Genomic DNA, 27,089 nt, shown 5'->3' on the forward strand with positions numbered 1-27,089 from the left:
CCCTGAACACCACAGTCTAGGTCATTAATGTATATCAGGAAGACCAAGGGTCCCAACACTGACCCCTAGGGAACTCCACTACAAACCTCCCTCCAATCTGAAAAACAACCATTTATGGAAACTCTCTGTTTCCTGTCACTCAGCCAATTTCTTATCCAAGTGCCTACTCTCCCTTTTATTCCATGAGCTAGAATTTTGCTCACAAGTCTGTTATGTGGCACTGTATCAAATTTGAAAATCAATATACACCACATCAACAGCATTGCCCTTATCAACCTTCTCTGTTACCTCCTCAAAAAACTCTAGCAAGTTTGTTAAATATGGTTTTCCCTTAATGAATCCATATTGGCTTTCCTTAATTATCCTGCTCTTGTCAAAGTGACTCTTGATTTTGTCTCAAAGTTAAGTCTCTGGAAGTTTCCCTATCGCTGAGGGAAACTGACTGACCTATAGTTGCGGCCTTTATCCTTACACTCCTTTTTGAACAAGGGTGGTGCTGAACACTGACGATTGCACATTGTTCACTACTATTCTCAGATACTGGAGTAGTCTGTGTTCAGATGCAGCAATACCTGGACAATATCCAGACTTGGGCTGATAAGTGGCATACAAGCTATGATCATCTCCAGCAAGAGAGAATCTAACCATCTCCTCATGACATTCAATGGCATTACCATTGCTGAAACCAACATCATCAACACCTTGGGGGTTACCATTAACCAGAAACTGAACTGAACCAACCATATAACAAATGTGGCTACAAGAGCAGGCCAGAAACAAGGAATTATATGACGAGTAACTCACCTCCTGTCTCCCAAAGTCTGTACACCATTTGCAAGACACAAGTCAGGAGTGTGACAGAATATTCTGGGATCCTGAGTGAGTGAGAAGCTCGATACTATCCAGGACAAAGCAGCCTGCTCAATCAACATAAAAACAAAAAACTGCAGATGCTGGAAATCCAAAACAAAAACAGAATTACCTGGAAAAACTCAGCAGGTCTGGCAGCATCGGCGGAGAAGAAAAGAGTTGACGTTTCGAGTCCTCATGACCCTTCAACAGAACTGAGTAATATTTCTCCCCTCTCCTAATATTACTCAGTTCTGTTGAAGGGTCATGAGGACGCGAAACGTCAACTCTTTTCTTCTCCGCCGATGCTGCCAGACCTGCTGAGATTTTCCAGGTAATTCTGTTTTTGTTCTGCTCAATCAACACCCCATCCAAAATCTTAAATGCTCACTCCCTCCACCACCACCACACAGTGGCAGCAGTTTGTAGCATCTACTAGATGCAGTACAGTAACCTGCCAAGTCTGCTTTGACAGCACATTCCAAGTCACCTGAAAGGACAAGGGCAGCAGACAAATGGGAAAAGCACCTACCTGCAAGTTCCCCTCCAAGTCACATACCACCCTGACTTGGAACTATAGTAACAACAACAACAGTTAATATTTATATGGTGCCTTTAACATAATGAAACATCCAAGGTACTTCACAGTAGTATTATAAAACAAAGTAAGGTATTGAGCCAGATAAGCAGGTATTAAGCCAGATGATCAAAAGCTCGGGTAAAGAGACAAGTTTTAAAAATCGTCTTAAAGGAGAAAAACTAGGTAGAGAGACGGAGTGGTTTAGGAAGGGAATTCCAGAGCTTGGGGCCTGGACAAGCCCCGGATTCCACTATTACTGCAAAATGTGCTTTTATTAATGGGCACGGCCACCAATGGTGGAATAATAATGATTGGGAAAGCACAAGAACAACACTGATATCTTGGAGGTTTGTCGAATGGGAGGAGATTACAGAGATGGGAAAGGGTAAGGCCATGGAGGGATTTGAAAACAAGGATGAGAGTTTTAAAAACGCTGTAAAAAGAGACTTTTTGTCAAAACTTTTTGTCTTGCGCTCATCAGGACAATTTGCAAGAATGCCAAATGTAAAGGGAACAACAGCTCATACTGTATGAGAAGAGTGCTGATTGGTTGGCAAGTGGGCTCTGATTGGTAGAGATGTTGCCGCAGAGAATGGACAGTGACTGATGGTTAACTGTCAAGTATAGTTGATTGGTCAAGGCGTGCCCTGAGGAATGAACCAGTGATTGGCTGTCACTGTTATGATCCCCAGCTGAGGTTACCACTGGGCAAGCCTGATCCCAGGGTGGAACCCAGCTTGATAGATCCTAACTTTTATTTGTTTGTTTAGATATGTGGAGAGAGACTACTGAACAGAGCCTCAGGAGTCAGCTGATGAACTTTTAACAAAAGCATAAAGCATTTATTAAACAAGAAAAGATGAACTATATTACAATATTCCTTTACCCACATCTATACCTTTACAGATATATACAGATTTGTAAGGATAACATAAGTTACAAAAAGCTATCTTATACTCTAATGTTAACAGTAAGTACACTGAAAGTAAGGCAACCTGTGGTTCGACACACTACACCATGAAACTAAATGACAGATGCCATCTCAACCAGGTGCTATGAATCTCTCATCAACTCCGCCCATCCCCCCGACACTTGTCCCACCATGCACCAACCAGTCTCACTGCACTCTGTCTTTCACACAAGGGCTCCAATCTCCACTGCCCAAGAATTTACCTTGGAATCTTCTCCCAAACTGACACTTTCAGACGCCTTCCACAAGGGTTCACCTCTAGAGTTTCAAACTCTCCTTCTGACATTCCTCTCCCCTGGGTCTCCCCATGCATTCAAGCCATCTTCCACACACTCACTCTCACTGACTCAGCCATCAACAGTACCACTGCTTCACATGCCCATAGCAAAGAGTTACAGAGCTTCAATTGTCTCTTTGGACCTTCTTGCCTCTTGCAAGCTTTTCTTGCTTTAAATCTGCTTTCTGCAGCTTTTGTCTCTTTAAATATAAAGCTTGGAGCCTTTCTCTCTGCCCCTCACTCTTAACTTCATTAACAGGATCTTTTCCAGGTTCCTATCCTTCCTTGACTAGAAGGTCTGCTTGGGACTTTCTCCTGTTCCACTCCCCTAGATTTTGGGGTCTTTCCTTTAGCTTAGGACTGGCCATCTGTCCCATTTGCTCCAGTCTCTCCTGGCAGCTGTCTTCAAAACCAACTGAACTCAAACAGCTTCCAAATCAAACTGTTGTTTCTAATTTCTTCTGTGTGTCTGTGGGTGGGACCTGCCTCTCTGGGCCCCTGTTGCTAGGCAACAGCCAAGTTTCTCTACCCTTGTTTGTTTAACTTAGCTGCAACAGTTGTAAAACTCTTATTAGAAATGCAGGCATCTTTTAAAGTGAAACTAAAACTCAACTTGACTTGTCTTAACGTGCAAATACAGAAACACAAATCAAACTTAAACTCTAAAGCTAAAATTCATTCCCAACACCTACAAATACAAATATAACTTACTTAAACTATATCTATTTTCTAACATTACTTATTTTGTTTAGCTGAAACAGGCGCAATGTGTGCACATGTTCTTTCTGTCTGCAAAAAGCAGGGCCCTGTGTATTAATATATATAGCTTCTAGTGCACACAAATGCACCATACTGCGAGCCCGACTGACAACCTTAAATTAGTTATCAGTGTAATTCTCAGCACACTGAGCATTATTTAGCAAGACCGAAACCTTAGCCTCGTTCATGAGTTTGTGCAACATACAGCGGGAAATGATCTGATCGGGGTAGCCATTACCCCACAGGATGCTTTGGTGCACCCAATTTTGGCATCAAGCTTGCATGTTGAGCAAATGGCTATTTACGAGGTTGTCGATAAGGCCAATCTTATAGTGTGTGGAACTGTAAGGATCCCAATGCACATATGACCAGTGAAGAAAGGCTTGCTGCAGACTGTGGTAGAGAGCCCATTGGCAGATTTATCAACTAGTACATCAAGGAGAGGGAGTTCATTTGACTGCTCCATTTGATAGGTGAATTTGAGCACAGGATGGAGCTCCTTAAGAATTGTAAGGAAATTATTACATGCAGGTGCATATTTTAATATAGCAAATGTATCACCCACATATCAGAAATATGCAAGGGGTGAGAGTTTAGGTGTCATTCCATTGGAGACGTGTTTCTCATGGAACCCAACAAAGATGTTTGAGAGAGCTGGGCCCAGAGGGTATCCCATGGCAACAGCATCTATTTGGGCATACATGGTGTCATTAAAACTGAACAAAACTGCATGAGTTGCTGAGTTCATAAGTTCGATGAAAACTGATTTACACAATGGTGGTGGGTCTAGATGGCCATGATAAAAAAGTAGAATATTACTTTAATGGAGAATGGCCACATAATTCTGAGGCGCAGAGGGGTCTAGGTGTTCTAGTACATGAGTCACAAAAAGTTAGTACGCAGGTACAGCGAGTAATAAAGAAGGCTAATGGAATGCTATCCTTTATTACGAGAGGGACTGAACATAAAAGTAAGGATGTTATGCTTCAGTTATACAGGGCATTGGTGAGACTGCACCTCGAATACTGTGTGCAGTTTTGGTCTCCTAATTTAAGGAAGGATGTAAATGCATTAGAGATGGTTCAAAGGAGGTTTACTAGACTGGGCTTGTTTCCATTGGAGTTTAAACGAGTGAAGGGTGATTTGATTGAAGTATACAAGATCCTGAATGGCCTTCACAAGGTGGACATCGAAAGGATGTTTCCTCTTGTGGGTGAGTCCAGAACTAGGGGGCACTGTTTTAAAATTAGGGGTTGCCCTTTTGGGACAGAGATGAGAAGAAATGTTTTCTCTCAGAGGGTTGTACGACTTTGGAACTCTCTGCCTCAGAAGGTGGTGGAGGCGGAGTCATTGAATATTTTTTAAGGCAGAAGTAGATAGATTCTTGTTAGGCAAGGGAATCAAAGGTTTTTGGGGTTAGATGGGAACGTGGAAATCAAAACACAAGAGGATCAGCCATGATCTTATTGAATGGCGGAGTAGGTTCAAGGGGCCGAATGGTCTACTACTACTCCGCTTCCTATTTCTTATGTTCTTATGATATACTGCTGCAGCACAAATATCTATGGCTTCCTTAGGTGGAACATTGGTGAATAGGCTAGCAATGTCAAATGAGCACATGGACACAGCATTGCTATCGATATGCAAGTTTTCACAAATGTGAAGGAATGCTTCACCATGTATGTGGAAAACTTGCTCAAAACTGGTTGTAACAATTCACCCACTCATTTGGCCAATTCATGTTGTGCAGAACTGGTCATAGAAAAGATAGGTTGTAAAGGGACATCACTTCTGTGTGTCTCGGACAGTGTAAAGGAAATATCATTTTTTCCCCCTAATATTACTGTGAGATACCGAAGCAGGCATGTGTGTGTGTGTGTGTGTCTGTGGGACTGATTTAATTAAACTAAAGACAGTCAGACTGCAAGGTCTGAATCATCAAAGGGATTAAGTGTAAAACGGGTATTTTGAAATAGAGATGGATAAGCTAAGATGAGGTCTCAGCAGATACAGTGTGAATGGAATTTGCATTTGTTGATGAGTTGAGAGGTTATTTGATTTTCAAACAGACATGATAAGGTGTTTTAAAACTAGCAAGATAAATAAGGCAAAGTTATTAAGTTTATTTTTTTCCGAAAGTGCTGGCCATAAAGACAACATGGGGCAGGATTTTCTGCGGGCGCACGCCCGACACGCTTGAGTGTGAAATAATGCACGATGACGTCGGGCGAGCGTCCCAACATCATTGCGCACTCACACGATATTTTGGTCGGCAGGTGCCAGAGTGAGTAGCGTGCCCGCCGACAATTAAGAGGCCTATTAAGGCCATTGATCAATTAATTAACCACTATTTTTGTTACGTTCATCGTTACGGTTGGCAGGCGAATTGGCCTTTGGATTTCTTAGGAAACTTCACCCAAGGGCGGGATGAGGTTTCCGATATTTATTAATTAAAAACAAAATAAACATGTTTGGGCAGAATTTTTATCATCAACATGTTTAGGTGTTTCTTATGAGTGGAAATTTTTTCCAGGATTTTAAAATCTTTATTTAAGGGTTTAAAATTCTTCAGTTCCTTGAGGCAGCTCTCTGCCTTCAGCGAGCTTTCGTTGCGCGCTCCCCCGTGCCCGTGCTGACTTCAGCGCCTGCCCTCTTCCTGCCCCCACCCCGGCAGTGCCTCTCAGCACACATTTCACGCTGGTGGGCTGTTTATTGGCCAGCCAGCGAGAAATCGTGGTCAGGGGCTGATCATGGGCGACGGGCCATTTCCCGTCCACTCCTGGGCCTGCCCACCGCGCCTGCCCGATAACCTAAAAATCCTGCCCATGAAAGATTTTTATATTCTGGGAAAAGTAACTTCTAACGCAAGGGTGAACCAATGGGATTTACAGATCAAAAGGGAGAAAATATATTTAAAGAAAGATGGAAAGCTGCATGGTGAGTGGCCCTGTGAGAACATGAGAGGTGGACTGTGTGAAATAGACATATGAAAAAGCAGCCTCTAGCCTCCCCAGAGAAGTGCTGGTTTGGTCCAGAATACAAGGTTTTTTTACAAGCCTTGGAGTTCCACTGTCGAGCGAGAGGGAAAGAGAAGCTGTGAAATACCTCTCTTTACAGCAACAGTGAATGCTTGTGGTAATATTGCTGGATGTTTTATAGATTACGAATCTGTTTGGACTGCTGCCTGAAAAGGGGTGTGTAGTTGGGAGTCTAGCTAAGTAGAGGTCTTTTGGAAACTGTTATAAGACTAAGTTGAACTGCTTAACTGCAAGCTTGTGTGTTTAACTTATTTTTTTGTTATAAATGTTTTAATTTAATCTTTAAAATCACCAATGGTGGTAGTGTTCTCTTTACTTCTGACTTCAGTGTACATACCTTCTCGTAATAAATACAAGCTGCAAAACTGTAGAGGAGTTTGAACTTAGCAAACCCATTTTATTTGGGATGAAGGCACACCAAAATTGAAACCATGCACACGAACAAACTCCTTGCTTTGGTCAAAGGGATTTGTTACGTTTAGTGGCATTGCCAAACTGCTTCCGCTTGAGTGAGTTTAAGGTGCAGACATATTTCAAATGGGTACTGTTTATGGTGCTGTCATCTATTAAACCAATAAACGGATCAAATTGAAAAATGAAAAAAAACTTTGTGCACCTCAGACCAAGCGTATTGTAGGGCACTGTGTAAATTAGGAACCCTATTACCAATCTAATCAATATCATCTCGCATATACGCTCACTCAATCGTGGGACTGTGTCTCAAAAGTGGTTGTAAGGATAAGCTCAGCAATTACAGACCAGTCAGTTTAACTTCAGTGGCGGGGAAGCTTCCAGAAACAATTATTCGGGATAGAATTAAGAGTCACATGGTAAAATGAGGGTTGATTAGGCAGAGCCAGCATAGATTTGTTTTAAATTCATTCACAGGACGTGGGCTTCACTGGCTTTCTTAAGGAAAATCATGTTTACTAACTTGCTGGAGTTTTTTGAAGAGGTAACAGAGAGGGTTGATGAGGGAAACGTTGTTTATGTGGTGTACATAGGCTTCCAAAAGGCATTTGATACAGTGCTGCACAACAGATTTGTAAGAAAAGTTATAGCTCATAGAATAAAGGGGACAGTAGCAGTGTGGATACAAAATTGGCTGACTAATAGGAAACAGAGGATAATGGTTAACCAATATTTTTTGGGCAGGAGGAAGGTTTGTGGTGGAGTTCCCCAGGGGTTGGTATTGGGACCCTTTTCTTGATATATATTAATGATCTAGATCTTGGTGTGCAGGGCATGATTTCAAAGTTTGTGGATGATATAAAACTTGGAAGCATTTTAAACTGTGAGGAAGACAGTGTAGAACTTCAAAAGGACATAGACAAATTGGTGGAGTGGGCAGATAGGTGGCAGATGAAGTTCAATGCAGAGAAGCATGAGGTGATTCATTTTGGGAGGAAGAACATGGAGAGAAAATATAATATAAGGGGTACAACTCTAAAGAGTGTGTAGAAGCAGAGGGACCTGGGTGTATACGTACATAAGTCATTAAAGGTGGAAGGAGAGGTGGGGAGAGCAGTTAATAAAGCATACAGTATCCTGGGCTTTATTAATAGGGGCACAGAGTACAAGAGCAAGAGGTTATGCTGACCTTATACAGGACACTAGTAGGACCTCAGCAAGAGTACTGTGTACAGTTCTGGGTGCCACACTATAGGGAGGATGTGAACGCATTGGAGAGGTCTACAAAAATGGTTCCAGGGATGAGAAACTTCAGTTATGAAGATCGATTGGAGATGCTGGGGCTGTTCTCCTTGGAGAGGAGAAGGCTAAGAGGAAACTTGATAGAGGTGTTCAAAATCATGAGGGGCCTGGACAGATAGTGAGGAACTGCTCCCACTCGTAAAAGGATTGAGAACAAGAGGGCACAGATTTAAAGTGATTTGCAAAAGTAGCAAATGTGATGTGAGGAAAACTTTTCCACACAGCGAGCGATTTGGGTCTGGAATGCACTGCCTGGAAGTGTGGTGAAGGCAGGGTCAATTGAGGCTTTCAAGAAGGCATTATCTAATACTTAATACTATACTTAAACAGAAGCAATGTGCAGGGGTATGGGAAAAAGGCAGGAGATTGGCACTGAGTCATAGAAACATTGAAACATCGAAAATAGGAGCAGGAGCAGGTCATTTTGTCCTTCGAGCCTGCTCCAACATTCAATGTGATCACAGTTGATCCTTTATCTCAACGCCGTACTCGATGTTCTCTCCCCATACCCCTTGACGCCTTTAGAGTCCAGAAATCAACCTATTTCCTTCTTAAATATATTCAGTGACTTGGCCTCCATAGCCTCTGTGGTAGAGAATTTCACAGGTTCACCATCCTCTGAGTGACGAAGTTTCTCCTCATCTCAGTCCTAAATGGTCTTCCCTGGATACTGAGGCTGTGACCCTTGTTCCAGAACCCCCCAGCCAGAGGGAGTATCATCCCTATATCCAGTCTGTCCATCCCTGTCAGAATTTTATATGTTTTAATGAGACCTCCTCTCATTCTTCTAAACTCCAGTGAATACAGGGCCTAGTCGGCCCAATCTCTCCTCATACGACAATCCTGCCATCCCAGGAATCAGTCTGGTGAACCTTCGCTGCACTCCCTCTATGACAAGTATATCCTTTCTTAGGTAAGGAGACCAAAACTGCACACAATACTCCAGGTGTGGCCTCACCAAGGCCTTGTACAGCTGCAGTAAGACATCCTTGCTCCTGTACTCTAGTCCTCTCGCAATGAAGGCCAACACACCATTTGCCTTCTTAACTGCTTGCTGCACCTGCATGCTTGCTTTCAGTGATTGGTGTACAAGGACACCCAGGCCCCGTTGTACATCAACATTTCCCAATCTATCACCATTTAAATAACATTCTGCTACTCTGTTTTTCCTACCAAAGTGGGTAATTTAACATTTACCCACGTTATACTGCATCTGCCATATATTTGCCCACTCACTCAACCTGTATAAATCAACTTGAAGCCTCTTAACGTCCTCCTCTTCGCTCACATTCCCACCAAGTTCCGTGTTGCCAGCAAACTTGGAAATATTACATTTGGTTCCCTCATCCAAATCATTGATATATATTGTGAATAGCTGGGGCCCAAGTACTGATCCCTGAGGGTATCCCACTAGTACTCCACTAGCCTGCCACTCCGAAAAAGACCCATTTATTCCTACACTCTATCTCCTGCCTGCTAACCAATTCTCAATCCATGCCAATATATTACCCCCAATCCCATGTGCTTTAATTTTACACACTAACCTCTTATGTGGGACTTTATTAAAAGCTTTATGAAAATCCAAATACACCACATCCACTGGTTCTCCCTTATCTATTCTGCTAGTTATGTCCTCAAAAAACTCCAATAGGTTTGTCAAACATGATTTCCCTTTCATAAACCCATGTTGACTTTGTCTAATCCCGTTATCACATTCCTTATAATAGACTCTACAACTGAGATTAGGCTAACTGGTCTGGAATTCACTGTTTTCTCCCTCCCTCCTTCTTTAATTGGTGGGGATACATTTCTCACCCTCCAATCTGCTGGGACTGTTCCAGAATCAACAGAATTTTGGAAGATGACAACTAATGCATCCACTATTTCCATGGCCACCTCCTTTAATACTCTGGGACGTAGATTATCAGGCCCTGGGGGTATATGGGCTTTCAGTTCCATTAATTTCTCCAACACTATTGTTTTAATAATATTAATTTCCTTCAATTCCTCCTTATCACTAGACCCTTGGACCCCTTGTATTTCTGGGAAGTTATTTGTGTCTTCCTCTGTGGTTTAATTGCTCTGCCATTTCCTTGTTCTCTGTTATAAATTCTCCCATTTCAGACCTAACGGGACCTACATTTGTCTTCTTTTTACATACTTATCGAAGCTTTTACAGACTGTTTTTATGTTCCTTTATGTTCCTTCCCTTCTTAATCAATCTCTTGGCCCTCCTTTGCTGAATTCTAAACTGCTCCCAATCCTCAGGCTTGCTACTTTTTCGAGCAACTATATATGACTCCTCTTTGGATCTAATACTATCCTTAATTTCTTTTGTTAGCCATGGTCAGGACACTTTTCCTGTTTTTTTGCTCCAGAAAGGAATACATAACTTTTTTTTATTTATTCACGGGATGTGAGCTTCTCTGGCTGGGCCAGCATTTATTGCCCATGCCCTTGAGAAGGTGGTGTTGAGCTGCCTTCTTGTACCGCTGCAGTCCATGTGGTGTAGGTACACCCACAGTGCTGTTAGGGAGGGAGTTCCAGGATTTTGACTCAGTGAATACGGCGATATATTTCCAAGTCAGGATGGTGAGTGACTTGTTGCAATGCAATGCATACATTTGTTCCTTAAATGTTAGCCATTGTCTATCCGCCATCATGCCTTTTAATGAAGTTCCCCAATCTATCTTAGCCAACTCAAGCCTCATACTTTTGTTAAGAGTTACAGAATCACAGAATCACACAGTGCAGAAGAGGCCCTTCGGCCCATCGAGTCTGCACTGACATGTGAGAAACACCTGACCTACCTAACTAATCCCATTTACCACCACTTAGCCCATAGCCTTGAATGTTATGACGTGCCAAGTGCTCATCCAGGTACTTTTTAAAGGATGTGAGGCAACCCGCCTCCACCACCTTCCCAGGCAGTGCATTCCAGACCGTCACCACCCTCTGGGTAAAAAAGTTTTTCCTCACATCCCCCCCTAAACCTCCTGTCCCTCACCTTGAACTTATGTCCCCTCATGACTGACCCTTAAACTAAGGGGAACAGCTGCTCCCTATCCAGCCTGTCCATGCCCCTCATAATCTTGTACACCTCGATCAGGTCGCCCCTGTCTTCTCTGCTCCAACAAAAACAACCCAGGTCTATCCAACCTCTCTTCATAACTTAAATGTTTCATCCCAGGCAACATCCTTGATTGATAAAGACAAGTGTCCCATATGCCTTTTTCACCACCCCACTAACATGCCCCTCCTCATTCAGAGATCTATGGACACACCTGCCAAGGTCCCTTTGTTCCTCAGAACTTCCTAGTGTCATGCTGTTCATTGAATACTTCCTTGTCAAATTACTCCTTCCAAAGTGTATCACCTCACACTTTTCAGGGTTAAATTCCATCTGCCACTTATCTGCCCATTTGACCATCCCGTCTATATCTTCCTGTACCCGAGACACTCAAACTCACCTTTAACCAATCTTTGTGTCATTTGCAAACTAACTAATCCTACCCCACACATAGTAATCTATGTCGTTTATATAAATGATGAATAATAGGGGACCCAGCACAGATCCCTGTGGTACGTCACTGGACACTGGCTTCCAGTTACTAAAGCATCCTTCTGTCATCACCCTGTGTCTCCTACAACTAAGCCAATTTTGAATCCACCTTATCAAATTACCCTGTATCCCATGTGCCTTTGCCTTCTTTATAATTCTCCCATGTGGGACCTTGTCAAAGGCTTTGCTGAAATCCATATAAACTACATCAAATGCACTACCCTCATCTACATACCTGGTCACCTCCTCAAAAAATTCAGTCTCGCTCCCCGAGTTCGATACCTTCATCCTCATTCCCTTGGGTGAAGACGGATGTGAAGTATTCGTTCAACACTCTACCGATGACCTCTGGCTCCACCCATAGATTGCCCCCTTGGTCCCTAATGGGCCCTACTCTTTCCCTGGTTATCCTCTTCCCATTGGTATATTTTTAGAATATCTTGGGATTTTCCCTACTTTTACCAGCCAGAGCTTTCTCATATCCCCTTTTTGCTCTCCGAATTGCTTTCTTAAACTCTACCCTGCACTTTCTGTACTCAATTTAGGTCCCCAGTTTCAGATTGGACTACTCCACTTTCCATCCTAATGAAGAATTCTATCATGTTATGGTCACTGTTCCCTAAAGGTCCCCAACACAAGATTATTAATTAAACCCTTCTCATTGCATAAAACCAAATCTAGGATAGCCTGTTCCCTTGTCGGTTCCTCAACATACTGGTCTAAAAAAACCATCTCAATCACACTCCAAGAATTCATCCGCCACAGTGTTATTGCTAATTTGCTTTGCCCAGTCTTTATGGAGATTAAAGTCATCCATGATTACTGTAGCACAAGCATCACTAATTTCCAGTTTAATACCATTTCCTACCTTATCACTACTGTTTGGAGGCCTACAGACAACTCCCACTAATGTTTTCTGCCCCTTGTTGCTTCTTAGCTCCACCCAGACTGATTCCACATCTAGATTTTCTGAGCCAATATCCACTCTTGCTACTTCATCCTTTACTAACAACGCCAAACCATCTCCTTTTCCTTTTTGCCTGTCCTTCCTAAATATTAAATACCTTTGGATATTCAGTTCCCAGCCTTGATCACCCTGCAGCCATGTCTCTGTAATCACACTCATTTCACACACGTTTACATCTATTTGCATTGTTAATTAGTCTACCTTATTGCGAATGCTTGATGCATTCAGATGAAATGCTTTTAGACTTGTCTTTTTAACATTTTTATACATTTTGTTTTGTACTATGGCCCTATTTGCTGCTAGCCCTTGTTTCCTCTGCCTTCCACTTTTGCTTCCTACATAATGTTGATTCGGAGAGACGGTGCAGACACGCATGATCTCTTTCTGCACTGTAACAATTCTGTAATTCACTTGAGCATTATTGATACATTTGGAAATGAAAACTGGCCCAACTTGGGTTTACTCCACTCTTGGAGAAATTCGATAGATAGCTCACCTGTTCTTAAGTGCCCAGCCTACCTCACATTACCCTGGAAGGGTAAGGTATCTCAAGAATTTGAGCAACAGGTGAAGATAGCTGTTTCACGCTGCTACTATGCAGAAGTAACGAGTCGTATTCGCCACTAACAGGATGCTGCCGTCAAGCCAAAAAGACATTCCGCCTGTCACACAAATGAGTAACGTGATATATGAATTTCAGTGCCAGTGTGATGCTCGGTATGTACACAGGGTCCTGCTCTTTGCAGACTGAAAGAACATGTATTGCGCCTGTTTCTGCTAAACAAAATAAGTGACAGCCATTCGCTGGTTTATTCCTCAGGGCAACCCCTTGAGTCAAGCTGCCTGGTTTAAATTTCAAACAATGTTTGGTAGTTTCCTGTCAGTTACCATCAACTGACCCATTGTCCATGGTAATGCCTCTGCCAATCAGAGTCCACTTGCCAACCAATCACAACTCTCTTCTTATACAGTATAAGTTGTTGTTCCCTTTACATTTGCAAATTGTCACGATGAGTGCAAGACAAAAAACTTCTACAAAAAGTCTCTTTTTCAGCAATTGTCAAGTTCTGTGCTACCAAATGACAATTTAAAAACCATGATGCTGCTTGACCGGTAGCCAATGTAGATTAGTGAGTATAGGAATGATATCACCGTTCCTTTACTGTTGCTGGATGAAAATCCTGGAACTCCCTCCTTGACAGCACTGTGGGTTACCTGCACCACAGGGACTGCAGCGGTTCAAGAAGGTGGCTCAGCACCACCTTCTCAAGGGCAATTAGGGATGGGAAACAAATGCTGGCTTTGACAGTGATGCTGATATCCTAGGAAAGTGAAAGAAAAGTTGGATAATTTTATAAATCTGTGCTCCCAAATGAGGATTCTTGCCCATTGGGAGCACACATTGAAAATTGGTGCATGCTCTCTATGATTTTCAGCTCATCCATCTTAATATTGTGACCTGAGACTGCATGGCTGTAAATTTCCTCAAAACATGTGCCTCTGCATCACTGTTACATTTCTAGAATTGGAGTTGAACATCTGTTTATACCCATATCCAAATGTTTATATTTAGACAGTTCGAATGCTGCCACAGCAGATGGTGGAATTTGAATTCAATAAAAATCTGGAATCAAAAGTCTAATGATGACCATGAAACCATTGTCAACTGTTGTAAAAACCCATCTGGTTCACTAATGCTCTTTAGGGAAGGAAATCTGTTGTCCATGTGACTCCAGACCTATAGCAATGTGACTGACTCTTTAATGCCCTCTGAAATGGCCTAGCAAACCAATCAGTTGTATCAAACCACTACAAAGTCACAAAAAAGGAATGAAACCGGATGGACCACCCGGCATCGACCTAGGCACCGGAAACAACAACGGCAATCTCAGCCTTGTTGACCCTACATGTCCTCCTTATTAACAAGTGGGGGCTAGTGCCAAAATTGGGAGAGCTGTCTCACAGACTAGTCAAGCAATAGCCTGACATCGTCATCCTCACAGAATCACACCTTACAGATAATGTCCCAGACACCACCATCACCATCCCTGGGTATGTCCTGTCCCACCGGCAGACCCAGCAGAGGTGGCAGCACAGTGGTATACAGTCGGGAGGTTGCCCTGGGAATTCTCAACATCGACTCTGGACCCCATGAAGTCTCATGGCATCAGGTCAAACATGGGCAAGGAAACCTCCTGCTGATTACCACGTACCGCCCTCCCTCAGCTGATGAATCAGTGCTCCTCTATGGTGAACACCACTTGGAGGAAGCACTGAGGGTGGCAAGGGCACAGAATATACTCTGGGTGGGAGACTTCAATGTCCATCCCAAGAGTGGCTCAGTAGCACCACTTCTGTCTGAGCTGGCTGAGTCCTAAATGACATAGCTGCTAGACTGGGTCTGTGGCAGGTGGTGAGGGAACCAATAACAGGGAAAAACATACTTGACCTCATCCTCACCAACCTGCCTGCCACAGATGCACCTGTTTATGACAGTATCGGTAGGAGTGACCATGACACAGTCGTTCTGGAGATGAAGTCCTGCCTTCACATTGAGGATACCCTCCATCATGTTGTGTGGCACTACCACCATGCTAAATAGGACAGATTTTGAACAGATCTAGCAACTCAAGACTGGGCATCCATGAGGCGCTGTGGGCCATCAGCAGCAGCAGAATTGTACTCGAACACATTTTGTAACCTCATGGCCTGGCATGTCTCCCACTCTACCATTACCATCAAGCCAGGGGATCAACCCTGGTTCAATGAAGAGTGCAGGAGGGCATGCCAGGAGCAGCACCAGGCATACCTAAAAATGAGGTGGCAACCTGGTGAAGCTATAACACAGGACTACTGACATGCCAAACAGCATAAGCAGCAAGTGATAGACAGAGCTAAGCAATCCCACAACCAATGGATCAGATCTAAGCTCTGCAGTCCTGTCACATCCAGTCGTGATTGGTGGTGAACAATTAAACAACTCACTGGAGGAGGAGTCGCCACAAATATCCCGATCCTCAATGATGGAGGAGCCCATTACATCGGTGAAAAAGATAAGGCTAAAGCATTTGCTACAATCTTCAGCCAGAAGTGCCAAATGGATGATCTATCTTGGCCTCCTCCGGAGTCACCGGTATCATAGATACCAGTCTTCAGCCAATTCAATTTACTCCACGTTATATCAAAAAAAGGCTGAAGGCACTGGATACTGCAAAGGCTATGGGCCCTGACAATATGCCGGCAATAGTACTGAAGACTTGTGCTCCAGAACTTGCAATGCCCATGGCCAAGTTGTTCCAGTACAGCTACAACACTGGCATCTACCCGGCTATGTTTAAAATTTCCCAGGTATGTCCTGTACACAAAAAGCAGGATAAATCCAACCTGGCCAATTACCGCCTCATTAATCTACACTTGATCATCAGTAAAGTAATTGAAGGGGTCATCGACAGTGCTATCAAGCGGCACTTGCTTAGCAATAACCTGCTCACTGATGCCCAGTTTGGGCTTTGCCAGGGCCACTCAGCTCCTGATCTCTTTACAGCCTTGGTTCAAACATGGACAAAAGAGCTGAACTCCCGAGGTGAGGTGAGAGTGACTGCCCTTGACATCAAGGCCGCATTTGACTTAGTGTGGCATCAAGGGGACCTAGCAAACTGGAGTCAATGGGAATCAGGGGGAAAACTCTCTGCTGGTTGGAGTCATACCTAGCACAAAGGAAGATGGTTGTGGCTGTTGGAGGTCAGTCATTTCAGTTTCAGGACATCACTGCAGGAGTTCCCCAGGGCAGTGTCCTCGGCCCAAGCATCTTCAGCTGCTTCATCAATGACCTTCTTTCCATCATAAGGTCAAAAGTGGGGATGTTCGCTGATGATTGCACAATGTTCAGCACCACTGGCCACTCCTCAGATACTGAAACAGTTCATGTCAAAATGCAGCAAGACCTGGACAATATCCAGGCTTGGGCTGACAAGTGGCAAGTAACATTTGTGCCAAACAAGTGTCAGGCAATGGCCACCTCAAACAAGGGAGAACCTAACCATTGCCCTTTTATGTTTAATGGATTACAATCACTGAATCCCCAACTATCAACATCCTGGGGGTTACCATTGACCAGAAACTGAACAGGACTAGTCATATAAACACTATGGCTACAAGAGCAGGTCAGAGGCTAGATATCCTACAATGAGTAACTCACCTCCTGACTCCCTAAAGCCTGGCCCATCATCTACAAGGCACAAGTCAGGAATGCTATGGAATACTCCTCAATTGCCTGGATGCATGCAGCTCCCACAAACATTCACTCCCTCCACCACCGACAGTAGCAGCAGTGTGTACCAACTACAAGATGTACTGCAGAAATTCACCCAGGCTCCTTCAAAAGCACTTTCCAAACCCACGGCCACTACTATCTATAAGGACAAGGGCAGCAGATAGATGGGAACACCATCACCTGGAAGTTCCCCTCCAAGTCATTCACCATCCTGACTTGCAGCTATATCGTCGTTCCTTCACTGTCACTGGGTCAAAATCCTGGAACTCCCTCCCTAACAGCACTGTGGGTGTACCTACACCACATGGACTGCAGCGGTTCAAGAAGGCAGCTCACCACCACCTTCTCAAGGGCAATTAGGCATGGGCAATAAATGCTGGCCCAGCCAGTGAAGCCACATCCCGTGAATGAATTAAAAAAAAGAATTTCTTCCACACATCTAACCAAGTTATGCTGATACAAAGGCCAAAACTGAGTAAATTCCAGGTGAGTATATCAAGAGTCAGTCTCGTTTGAACAACAGAATGGTATGCGTGCTCCATGACACATAAATAGATTATTTAAGTAAAACTAATTATAAAGCTTCAGGATACAGTCCTGATGGCTTAGCACATTTGTGGAAGGATTGTCATCAAATACATTAAAAACTATTAACTGATTTTAAAAGAAGACAGATAAATCCCTGGTAAAGGATAGGACTGAAAACTAAAGCTGAGAGCTAAAAGCTTAAAGACAAAATTGGCACACTGGTCAATGTTATATTATTATTTATTATTAATATTATTTAAGGGCAGGAGAGATAAATGAGGAAATTATGGGCTTTTTAGTCTAACATTAGTTGTTTGGAAATTACTGGAACTTTTATCAGGAGCAGAATGACTGATCTTTTGGACGAATGTAAACTGCATAGAGAGAGCCAGCATAGATTTGCAAGGGTGAATCATTTCATTCATCAATTCAATGAGCCTTGAACATCTCTATATTGCACCCTTATTCTTACCATAAATACTTATTCTGTTACTGTGTGGAGCAAGATGGATGTCATTTTTAAAATAGTGTGTGTGTTTGTGTGAGTGTGTGTGTCCATGATTAATTAAACTGGGGGAAGGTTATGAAAGACAGATTGTCTGTAGGAACTGAGAGGTGAAAGGTAAAGGAGCTAGGTGCATGCATTTGTAATGAAAGGCTATGGTGAAATTGGAATTACAAGTAAATAGGTTGGGTTTGAAATTTACATTCTAAGTAGGGGCTTGACTTTTCAGCTGTCAAATTTCAAAGGGGAGTTATTAAATTTTACTTGACTCGACAGGGGAGGCAATAGGGAAACATGAAAGACTTCTATATTTTGGTAAAGTTGAGTTCAAAGAGGCGCTGAGGACAATGGAATCGAAGATGAAAGGGAAAAAGGATATTTAAGGAAAGATGTTGAGCTGAGTTGGGTTGGCTGTCTGGGGTAGATATCCCGGGACCAGCTCTGTGCTAGAAAAAGGTGCGAATTCTGAAGCCGCCATCCAGAAGCCAGGAAAGTCATTGTTTCAGAAATCAGCCTTGTTTCTGAATATGCTTGGATTTCCACAGCAGAGTGGAAGACAGTGAGAAGTTGTGTGGTATAACTTTACTAAAGTAACAGCAGTTTTGCCTTTGGTAATATTTCTGGATTTTTAGAGTTAAAAATCTATAAGGGAGTGGTGCCAAGAAGGTGTATACTTGTGTGTTCTGACCAAGTGGATTCGTTTGGGGAGGTTTTGTAATATTGTTTTAACTGTGTAGCTTTAATCTTGTGTGTTTAAGTTTTCTTTTCTTCTTGTTAATAAATCTTCAATTTTTTTAAATCCCAGAGGTGTTACTGGAATTCTATGCTTCTGGGATTGGTGGGTTTGTCCTCATTTTCGAATACAAAAAAAGGTTGTGATCTGTAAAACAGGTTTCCCTCTGGGATTTGGCTTCTCCAGCGAATAACATCAGCTGTGGTCGTAACAAACGTTTATTTGATTTTGTGTATTTTAAGAAGAGTGATTTTGTGTTATAATATATGTACTTACTTTACTGTCAGAGTGCACTGAGTTCCAAGTGGATCCCGGCAAGTCTTTATACAGGGGCTTTCGCATGGTTTGTATCTCCACTCGCATAAGGTGTATTCTGGCATTGCAAAGTCACACTCTGTAAAGACAAAGGAACTATAAGAATCAATCTGGCAAACATTTTTCACTAACCTTTTTTTCCTCAATTGGTGGTTCTGTTTAATTAAATTATTATAATGTGTTACTTCCTTGATTTACCAAACATTTTCTTTTGATGTGAAATATTTTGCTCTGGTCTATTGATTTGTATTATCAACGCATATAAACAGAGTGGCCATATGTTCTGGGAAATCCAATATTACTCTGAAAACTATTTTTCTTTTGTGTATTGATAAATTTTGCCACCTTTACCCACATTAAAGGATTTGATAGTGGGACTGCTTTTGACATTTAAGAAATTAAAGTTGCAAGTTTGGAACGATATCTACATTCTTCTGAATTCAGATGTCCAATCCAATTAAAGGGTTTGAGGGACTTTTTATGTTAGACAAAATGTTTCATGGTGAAGTGTAACTGATTGAATTCACTGTGACAGAAGTTGCAGCTTTAACATTATTAGCTTGAGGCCAGAACCTAAATCTTGGGCCTCATTTGCACCCTGAAAGCTAGCTTCCCAGCTACCATGCTTACAAAGAGGCTGCTGGCCAGCTTCAAGTGGGTAGACGTTGCAGAGCCCAGAGTCCACCTGCCAGCACTGGGATGTGCCATGGATTAGGCTGTAGTATTGGAGCTGTTTTGCTGCATTTGTAGGATGGTGGTAAGCTTGGGGCAGCAGGCAAGCAAGGCAAAGGCTCAGATTTCCCTTTGTGGTGCCCATGGAGCAGTTGTGCCTTCTTTAAGAAATAATCTTTTCCAACCATATCTGACAGGCCTCCTTTTCTTCTCTTTGCACTAGAGTGTTAAAATACCATCTCAAGCTTAAGTACCTGTTGCATTCCTAAGAGGGATTGTGGTTAAAATTCCCCTGTAAGCTTTTGAGATAAACTTTGGGGATGGATCCTCCAACTGCCCCTAAAAGAGATATCGATGTAAGAAAGGTGGGCCTTCTGGTTGGTACACTGAATGTTGGCATTCCCTCATTGTAGGCCTTCACTACAGTCAGTCATAAGTGGAGCAGAGGGCAGTCAGGCAGAATCTTGAATCCCCAGGAATGGAGGAGATGTTAGGGGACAGGTGAATTGTTAAAAAATGTTAATTTTAGACCATAACCACAAACTGTCTCAAACGTAGCAATGCCAGGTTTAACAGGGCCATGTTTGTGTATGTGTGAGTACCTATCTCCTAAAGTCAGAGCTTTAATTTGGGCAGGCAGGTGGGCACTCATCACAGCAATTAAAGTCCTTCGGAAAAAGAATGTTTGACAGCTGGAACAGAGTGCCATTCATTGGCCAAAGGGCAATACAAACATCACCCCAGCGGCAAGGAGATTTGATAAGCTGGAAGAGATATTTGTATATGAAATGTGCAGCTGCTGTGCAACCACAAGCAGATGTTCATGCAGATGTGCACGAGATAGCCTGAGAATTCTTTTTTTATTCATTCATGGGATGAGGGCGTCGCTGGCTAGGCCAGCATTTATTGCCCATCCCTAGTTGCCCTTGAGAAGGTGGTGGTGAGCTGCCTTCTTAAACCCCTGCAGTCCATGTGGTGTAGGTACACCCACAGTGCTGTTAGGGTGGGAGTTCCAGGATTTTGACCCAGCGACAGTGAAGGAACGGCGATATATTTCCAAGTCAGGATGGTGAGTAACTTGGAGGGGAACTTCCAGGTGATGGTGTTCCCATCTATCTGCTGCCCTTGTCCTTCTAGGTGGTTGTAGTTTTGGGTTTGGAAGGTGCTGCCTAAGGAGCCTTGGTGAATTCCTGCAGTGCATCTTGTAGATGGTACACACTGCTGCTACTGTGCATTGGTGGTGGAGCGAGTGAATGTTTGTAGATGTGGTGCCAACCAAGCGGCTGCTTTGTCCTGGATGGTGTCCAGCTTCTTGAGTGTTGTGGGAGCTGCACTCATCCAGGCAAGTGGGGAGCATTCCATCACACTCCTGATTTGTGCCTTGTAGATGGTGGACAGGCTTTGAAGAGTCAAGAGGTGAGTTACTCAAGGCATGACTCCTAGCCTCTGACTTTCTTTGGGAGCCAAAGTATTTATATGACTAGTCTAGTTCAGTTTCTGGTCAATGGTAACCCCCAGGATGTTGATAGTGGGGGATCCAGCGATGATAAAGCCATTGAACATCAAGGGGTGATGGTTGGATTCTCTCTTAGTGGAGATGGTCATTGCCTGGCACTTGTGTTGCGCAAATGTTACTTGCCTCTTGTCAGCCCAAGCCTGGATATTGTCCAGGTCTTGCTGCATTTGAACATGGGCGGCTTCAGTATCTGAGGAGTTGCGAATGCTGCTAAATATTGTGCAATCATCAGCGAACATCCCCACTTCTGACCTTATGATGGAAGCAAAGTCTTTGATGAAGCAGCTGAAGATGGTTGGGCCGAGGACACTACCCTGAGGAACTCCTGCAGTGATATCCTGGAACTGAAATGATTGACCTCCAACAACCAGAACCATCTTCCTTTGTGCTAGGTATGATTCCAAACAGCGGAGAGTTTTGCCCCTGATTCCCATTGACTCCAGTTTTGCTTGGGCTCCTTGATGCCACACTCGGTCAAATGCAGCCTTAATGTCAAGGGCAGTTACTCTCACCTCATCTCGGGAGTTCATCTCTTTTGTCCATGTTTGAACCAAGGCTGTAATGAGGTCAGGAGCTGAGAGGCCCTGGCAGACCCCAAACTGAGCATCAGTGAGCAGATATTTGCTGAGTAAGTGCATAGCACTGTTGATGACCCCTTCCATTACTTTACTGATGATGGAGATTAGATTGACAGGGTGGTAATTGGCCAGGTTGGATTTGTCCTGCTTCTTGTGTACAGTACATACCTGGGCAATATTCCACATAGCCAGGTAGATGCCAGTGTTGTAGCTGTACTAGAACATCTTGGCTAGGGGCATGGCGAGTTCTGGAGCACAAGTCTTCAGTGCTGTTGCCGGAATATTGTGAGGGCCCATAGCCTTTGAAGCATCCAGTGCCTTCAGCCATTTCTTGATATCATGTGAAGTGAATCTAATTGTCTGAAGACTGGCATCTGTGATGCTGGGGACCTCCGGAGGAGGCCAAGATGGATCATCCACTTGGCACTTCAGGCTGAAGATTTTTGCAAGTGCTTCAGCCTTGTTTTTTGCACTAACGTGCTCGGCTCCCCCACCATTGAGGATGGGGATATTTGTGGAGCCTCATCTTCAAGTCTGCTGTTTAATTGTCCACCACCATTCATGACTGGATGTGGCAGGACTGCAGGGCTTAGATCTGATCCATTGGTTGTGGAATCGCTTAGCTCTGTCTATCACTTACTGCTTATGGCATTTGGTTTGCAAGTAGTCCTGTGTTGTAGCTTCACCAGGTTGACGCTTCAGTTTTAGGTATGCCTGGTGCTGCTCCTAGCATGCCCTCCTGCACTCTTCATTGAACCAGGGCTGATACCCTGGCTTGGTGTTATGGTAAAGTGGGAGATTTGCTGGGTTACAGGTTGTGCTGCTGCTGATGGCCCACAATGCCTCATGGATGCTCAGTTTTGAGTTGCTACATTTGTTCCAAATCTATCCCAATTAGCACGGTGGTAGTGCAGCAGGTTGTCCTCAATGTGAAGACAAGATTTTGTCTCCACAATGATTGTGCGGTGGTCACTCCTACCGATACTGTCATGGACAGATGCATCTGCTGTAGGCAGGTTAGTGAGGCTGAGGTCAGGTATGTTTTTCCCTCTTGTTGGTTCCATCACCACCTGCTGCAGACCCAGTCTAGCAGCTATGTCCTTTAAGACTCAGCCAGCTGGTCGGCGATGGTGCCACTGAGCCACTCTTAATGATGGACATTGAAGTCCCCCACCCAGAGTCCATTCTGCACCCTTTCCACCCTTAGTGCTTCCTCCAAGTGATTTTTTTATCTTTCATATGTGTGTTTCTAGCAATGCCAGCATTTATTGCCCAACCCTAATTGGCCATGAGAAGGTGGTTGTGTGCTGCCTTATTGAACTGCCGCAATCCATCTGATGCAAGCACACCTACAGTGCTGTTAATATGGGAGTTCCAGGATTTTGAACCAGCAACAGTGAAGGAATGGTGATATATTTCAAAGTCAGAACAGTGTGATGCATCCCATGTGGCTTCAGCTGAGGTAGGAGCTATTCAGATCCCTACATTGATTGCTGAGATGATTTTGGCCTTTTATCTCTGGACTTTGGAGCCCTTGATTGGTCAGCCAAAGAATGCTCCACCTGCGATTGTGCAAAGGCAGACACGGTCATTGGGAGGCTTGACACCATGCCTACTGGCATGAGGGGATGACTAATAAGAAATGGGAACACTTTTAAGTGGAGTTCCCACTTTCATGTCTCTTTTCACTATCATTCCTCTCCTAGGCCAATACCACATAATTCCTATCACACTGCTACAACCCAGTTTGGTGGAGTTAGAGATACATGGCGAGAGAGCAAGCTTGCATGCAAAGTCTGCATGGCTGCGGCCATGGTTTGTATAGGTTTGTATAGGCCCTTACTTGAAGCTCCATCGAGCTGTCACTCTGTCCATGCACATTCTCTCAATTTCCTGATCCACCAATCTCTAGTGATCAAGTTAGCTTTCCCTGGAGAAGTTAAATGCAGATTACCCCATACTGAAGCATTCTTATTTATACTGAAACTAAGGTGCTTTTTATATATCGTTTGATAACTGGTAGTTTCACCAGCATCGGTTACATCCTGGAAACAAATAAAAAATAAATGTACCGGTCGTCTTGAAGGTCATGGAAATCTCCTTTCCCACAGTGTATTTTTCCATTGATAAAGTTCCATCAGGATTGGCAGAGAGGTATTGGTGTGGTGATGTATATGACTCAAATGCACTGTATTTGGCAAACCATTTATTCTTATGAACTACAAACGTGGCTTGCTTTCGAAATAAGTCACCCATCTGCCATTTCTCCAAAGAAACTGTCCCATTGTCGTAGTAATGGATAAAGTAGTTAGGATATTTCACGGATTCCAGTGATATATATTTATCTGAATCTAAAAAAAAGAGGAAAAGTCATTAAGACAGGAGAACGCTGGAAGATATTCTAGTCCATAAAATATAAAACCATACTAAGAGTTGGATTGGAAGATGGATAACAGATAAAAAGCCCAGTGAAGCATCAGGCATTTCACCATGTAGAATTCTAGACACACGTGTTCAAATTCTTTTAACCAGATCATGTCTGCATGGGGTAAATGTAAATTGTACATACTGAGATAAGCACTAACAATAGTGATAAAGTTTTACAAAATTGAGGTTCAATGAAGAGTGCAGGAGGGCATGCCAGGAGCAGCACCAGGCATACCTAAAAACCAGGTGCCAACCTGGTGAAGCTACAACACTGGACTCTTACATGCCAAACAGAGAAAGCAGCAATTGATAGACAGGGCTAAGCGATCCCACAACCAATGGATCAGATCTAAGCTTTGCAGTCCTGCCACATCCAGTCATGAATGATGGTGGAATGAAACAACTAAGGAGAGGGAGGCTCTATAAATATCTCCATCCTCAATGATGGGGAGCCCAGCACATCAGTGCAAAAGACAAGGCTGAAGCATTTGAAACAATCTCAAGCCAGAAGTGCCATATGGATGATTCATCTCAGCCTCCTTCTGAGATCCCTAGCATCACAGATGCCAGTCTTCAGCCAATTAAACTTCACTCCATGTGCTATCAAAAAACAGCTGAAGGAACTGGATACTGCAAATGCTATGGGCCCTGACAATATTACTGAAGACTTGTGCTCCAGAACTTGTCATGCTCCTAGCCAAGCTGTTCTGGTACAGCTACAGCACTGACAGCGACCTGGCCATGTGAAAAACTGCCCAGGTATGTCCTGTACACAAAAAGCAGGACAAATCCAACCCGGCCAATTATTGCCACTGGCCAGCGTGAAATTGTGGTCGGGATCCGATTGCAGGCGGTGGACCATTGTGCGGCCCCTCCTGGGCCCGCCCGCTGCACTCGCCCAACAAGGGGAAAATCCTCCCCTAGGGGCCAGATTTTTTCCATGAAGGTGGGAAGCTTGAGTCAGCTCGGCAGGCCCACCTCCATGGAAACACCACCGACAGCAACGATTTTTGCTCTGCAGGGGCGGGGGCCTGATCAGATCGGGGCTGCCTCCTCCAGAGGCAGTTTGGAGGCAGGCACGAAGGCGAATGAGTACCGAGATGAGGCAGTTAGGAAGCTCGCCTGGGCTCTCTGACATTGGCCCAGTTGTATAAAGGCCCCTCTGGCTCTTACCCTTCACATCCCACCCACCTCCATCCCCCCTCAGCCCCCCACCATAGCTCCCACCCAACTCCATGGCCTCTCATATTCCATACCACTTTGATTCCATCTGATACCCCACCCATCCCTCATGAGCCCTCACACACTTGCATGCCACCTCATAACCCCCAAGGCTCACTAATGTCCTTTAGGGGGAGGAAATCTGGTGTTTTTACCTAGCCTGGCTTATACGTGACTCCAGACCCACAACAATGTGGTTGACTCATACCGGCCCTCTGATATGGCCTAACAAGACACACAATTCAAGAGCAATTAAGGATGGGCAATAGATGCCAGTCTTGACTGTGACACCCACATCCCATACCCTACGCCACCTTTATGGACACTCATACACCCATGCCACCTCCATGTTACCTCATAGACCCACGTGACCTCCATAGCCACCATCCACTATCCACTATGGGCAGATCTCAGGAGTCGTGTGGAGATGGAAAAAAAAAACTTCTAACAATCTAATTGTACTTTAACTCACACACTTGACACAGAAAAAAAAGTCTCATTCATGAAACCCATTGCAAGATTTTAAATCCCCTCAAGTGATCAATCTGTTATAAACACAAACAAATTTCTATCCAGTAACCAAAAAGACAGCTGATACTTTAACAGTCTCTTCAAGGGTTAGGGATTTAAATAGCTGCAGATCATGATGCTTAACAGAACTTAGCCACTCTTCAAGATTGTCTTAAGTCTCCTCCACCAATTTTTGCCTCCTACACTCTGGATTAAGGTCCTTGGAACAGTGAAAACAGGACTTCTTTGAATTCAGCACTAATATCAAATGGCTCTGCTTAGTTCAGATTTCCAGTCTGTGTGATTCGCACCCTGCTTCCTTTCCCTGTCTGCAAAAATGGGATCAGACAGAAATGTGGGCTGGACTTCTGCAACTGGGTCCCACTCGACATTTTATAGGCCTCCAGAGTCGGCACAACTTGGCAAAAATCCAGCCCTAGTTTTCAATTCCAGGTTTGTGAATTAATTGAGTTTAAATTCCACCAACTACCTCTGCGGCATTTGAACCTGTGTCCCCAGAGCATTAGCTTAATTAGGTTAATACACAAGATATGAGCTCATGGCACTGCGGGCAATATATCAATATGTATAGCAGACTGGCTAACTAACAATAAGCAGAGAATTCTGACAAAGGGGCCATAGAACCATAGAACGGTTTTGACACAGAATGAGGCCATTCAGCCTGCCGTGTCTGTGCCAGCTCTCTACATGAGCAATTCACCTAGTGCCACTCCTCCACTTTTTTCCCGTAGCCCTAGAAATGTTTCTTCTTCAGATAATTATCCAATTCTATTTTCAATACATTGATTGAATCTGCCTCCACCACACTCTCAAGGCATTGCATTTTAAATCAAACCACTTGCTGCGTAAAAAAGTTTTCCTCATGTCTCCATTTCTTCTTTTGCAAATGACCTTAAATGATTTTTAATCAGTAAGGGAATCAACGGTTATGGGAAAAAGGCAGGAAAATGGAGTTGAGAATTATCAGATCAGCCATGATCTCATTGAATGGCAGAGAAGACTTGACAGGCCGAATGGTTCTGCTCCTGTGTGTTATGGTCTTATGGTCTTATGTGTCCTCTGGTTCTTGATTCTT

This window comes from Cetorhinus maximus, chromosome 2, assembly GCF_964194155.1.
Source record: "Cetorhinus maximus chromosome 2, sCetMax3.hap1.1, whole genome shotgun sequence".
Classification (NCBI taxonomy): Eukaryota; Metazoa; Chordata; class Chondrichthyes; order Lamniformes; family Cetorhinidae; genus Cetorhinus; species Cetorhinus maximus.